The sequence below is a fragment of the Gavialis gangeticus genome, unplaced genomic scaffold (assembly GCF_001723915.1).
Source record: "Gavialis gangeticus isolate Ggan-Ray unplaced genomic scaffold, GavGan_comp1, whole genome shotgun sequence".
Lineage (NCBI taxonomy): Eukaryota > Metazoa > Chordata > Crocodylia > Gavialidae > Gavialis > Gavialis gangeticus.
In genome coordinates, this window is record NW_017728996.1 from 44,630,877 (window position 1) to 44,634,939 (window position 4,063).

A 4,063-nucleotide genomic window follows, 5' to 3' on the forward strand; every position below is an offset into this window, starting at 1 on the left:
TTGTCAGTGCTGAAACCCATCCTGTTGCCCCCTTTGATCCATGTTGGGATTACCTCCCTTTGGGAGGTAAGCAGAACTGTCCAGCTGTGTATCAGAGGCTTCATTGTCAGGAATGGGCTAGCTTAAAGGTCTCTTTGACATGACCAGTGTCTGAGGAAAATGAAGAGGACTGAATGCTGGTATTAGTGGCATGAAAATAGATACCATAGCCACTTTTGCTGACTATCACCTAATCCCAATACCACAGTGCCTACTGGAACATGAGGCCAGGTAGGAGTTTATGTGGAAGGGTGTGTGGAAAGGGCACAAGGCTCTGGGCAGTGAGCCTGAGAAGTCAAGTACTCGGTGGTAGCAGTCTACTACCATACAATGGTGGGGACATGTCGTACCCCAAAGATTCCCACTTCTCCCCCTATTGGAGCTCCACTGAGGCCTCTACCCAGACTGAGCCCATGGTTCTGGCCTCCACCCAGATGGAGCCTTTGGCTCCAGGCTGTGGGGGCTGCCTGGCACAGCTGCCAGCAACTGGGAATGGGAGCAAGGTCACCCCTAGTTGTGAGATGCTCCCTAGTGAGGTCTCTAGAGTGCCAGGTGAGGGAGCTCCAAGCACAGGTGAGAGCAGGCTTTGTACCATCAGGGCCCACAAGCAGGAGATCAGTGACTACTACCAGGCTCTTCCCAAGAAGAATGAGGAGGGAAGAGCATGGAAGCCTGGCAGCATGAAGAAGGACAATGAAGAGACCAACTGAGAGCTCCATCCAGGGGTTGCTTGGAAGACGGTTGTCTCAGGTCCCAAAGCATGCAGTACCAGGGTCACTCCTCCCCTGGAACTGCATAACAGATATGCACTTCTCACAGCACCAGCAGAGTCACCAGCGGAAGCACCAGTTCAGGAGGAGGGAAGGCAGCCAGCTACCACCCCAAACAAGAGATGCAGGGTGGCTGTGGTGGGTGACTCCCTACTGAGGGAGACAGGGGGAGCAATCTGCCGCCCCGACCCCCTAACCCGTGAGATCTGCCACCTCCCAGGGGCTTGTATCTGGGATGTAGCAGAAAGGATTCCTAAACTTGTCTGGACCTCTGACCATTAACCCACGCTCCTCATCCATGTGGGCACAAATGACACGGCTAGGAACAATCCTGGCTGGGTCATGAGTGACAACAGGGCTCTGGGGGCTGGGCTCAAGGGGTCAGGGGAACAGGTAGTTATCTCGGTCCTTTCAGGTACGGGTCACGGGTACAGGAGGGACAGATGCATAGAAGAAGCCAACAGAAGACTTTGTTGGTGCTACCACAAAGGCTTTGGCTTTTTTGACCACAGCACACACTTCAGAAACTGTGGCCTGTTGGGAAGGGATGGCATCTACCTCACACTGGAGGTAGAAAGGAGTTTTCTTGGCGAGAATGGTGGACCTCCTGGTTATGGCTTTAAACTATGATTGCCAGGGGACAGGTGGACAACTACTGGTACAAGCCCAGGAAATGGCAACCATGGAACCAGCAAACCAGGGAACAATCGGAAGTATATTCTAACACCAGCCAAAGGACAGGATTTTCTGCAGCACACCAGGAAGCCTAGGGCCTCCAATGGCAGGCTTAGTTGCCTGTACGCAAGTGCCAGGAGCATAGGAAACAAGCAGGAGGAACTGGTCCTCCTGCTAACCAACAAGCAATATGATCTTGTAGGGATAATGAAGACCTGTGAGACTCCACCTATGATTGGATCACAGGTATAGAGGGCTACACCTTGCATAGGAGGGATTATGTTGGGAAGAAGGGTGGAGGAGTTGCTCTCTCTGTGAAGGAACAGTACACCTTCCTAGAAGCGGAGATTAGCAGTAAAGAAAGGTGACTTGAGACCCTCTGGGTCAAGATACAAGGAGGGCACAGAGAAGGGGATTTGACTGTAGAAGTTTACTACAGATCTTTGAACCACAAGGAAGAGCTTGATCAGGAATTCTCTAGAGAATTGGCAGAGGCTGCACAATCTCAGAGCACAGTCATCATGGGTGACTTCAGCTACCCAAACATTTCGTGGGACGAGCACTCAGCAAGATCTGATCACTCACAAAGCTTCCTTACTTACATTGAAGAGCTCTATGTGACTCAAGGGTGTAGGTTGTAGCTGTGTTGGTCTAAAGACATAGGCAGACAAGATTCACCCAAAAAACCTTGTCTGCTTATAAGACTCAAGAAGTCTACAGGCCAACCAGGGGTAAGACACTCCTGGACTTGGTTCTGGCTAAAGGGGATAATCTAGTGAGCAACGTGGGGATTGAAGGGAAGCTAGGTGACAGTGACCATGAGATGATAATTTTCTCCATCTACTGTAAGACAGAGAAATCAGTCAGTAGGGTAGAAGTCCTTGATTTTAGGAAAGCTGACTTCCACAAGCTTAGAAGATTAGTTGGCAAGGCCCTGTGGGACCACAGTCCAATGGGGACGGGAGTACAAGACGAGTGGTTATTTCTCAACGATGTGGTCCTTGAAAAGTCCATTCCTTTTCATAAGAAAGGCAGCAAAAGGGCTGGGAGGCCCCCTTGGCTCAGTAGGGAAGTCATGGACTTCCTGATATTGAAAAGAGAAGTTTCTAAGGGATGGAAGTCAGGAATTACCACCAAGGAGGAGTACACAGCAATAGCCTGCACCTGTAGGGAGTGAATTAGAAAAGCAAAGGCAAAAACCAAGTTGCAATTGGCAGCCAGAATCAAGGACAATAAAAACCCTTTTTGAGATGTGTAGGAAGCTAGAGAAAAAAAAAAGGGAAGCATAGGGCCCCTGATGAACAAAATGGGACAGCTGATAACCAACACGGGAGAAAACTGAACTCCTAAACGAATACTTCGCATTAGTATTCCACCAGTTCAAAGGTGTTACTCTGCTTGACAGGATACAAGATGATCAAGATGGAGGTGATCATCCTTGCATAGTTGGCATAGGTCTTGTGGGGGAAGACCTAGAGAGGATACAAGTTGGCGGGACCGGATGAACTACACCCAAGAGTGCAGAAAGAATTGGCCAGCATTATCATGTGACGCATGGCAAAGCTATTGGAGGACTCATGGCACTCGGGAGAGGTCTCAGAAGACGGGAAGAGGGCCAATGTGGTGCCTATCTTCAAGAAAGGGAGAAAGAAGGACCCAGGGAATTACAGGCCAATTAGTTTGACCTCAATCCTGGTAAAATCCTGGAAAAAATGATCAAAGAATCCATTATTGATAGGTTAACAGAAGGCAGTATTCTAAAGGACAGCCAACATGGCTACATTGTGGGCAGGCCATGCCTGACCAACCTCCTTTCCTTCTATGATCAGGTAGCTCACCTCCTGGATAGGGGAAATGAGGTTGATGTCATATATTTGGACTTCGAGAGGGCCTTTGACTTAGTCTCCCATGATGTCCTCATGATAAAACTGGGAAGATGTAGTGTTGACTACTTAATGGTCTGGTGGCTTGGTAACTGACTCTGAGGTAGGACCCTGAGAGTATTAACAGACGGCACTGGGATGTGTAGAGGGTGCACACAGGTGCACGTGCACCCCCTGAGCTTGGTGGTGCACCCCCTGCAAAAAGGTGCCTCCAGCGCTACCGGCGGTGCCTGCAGGCAGTTGCTGCTCCCCCCCTCCCTGTCACTGACACTGCCGGTGGCATCTGCCGGTGGTCCCCAATCACTGCTGGCCACTACTGACACTGCCGGCAGCATTCACAGGTGGTTGCCAACTGCTGGTCGGCGCTTGCACGTCCTCTGCTGCTGTGGCTGCCTGCAGGAGCTCACTGCTTGCCGCTGCCATGCTTCTGCCACCGACAGCGCTGCCACCACCTGCAGGAGCTCGCTACGCCCCCTCAGCCTCTGGGGGCATGTGGCATTTATGATAGATGGAACTGAGTCAACATGGTGGAAGGTGACCGGTGGCATCCCTCAGGAGGTCCAATTGGACAGAGGACCACCATTTGACAGCAAAATTGTGCAACAATTCACTGCCGAAAACAACATCAATTGGCATCATCATCTACCCTATCACCCACAGAACAATGGAGTGGTAGAACGGGCCATTGGAATACTA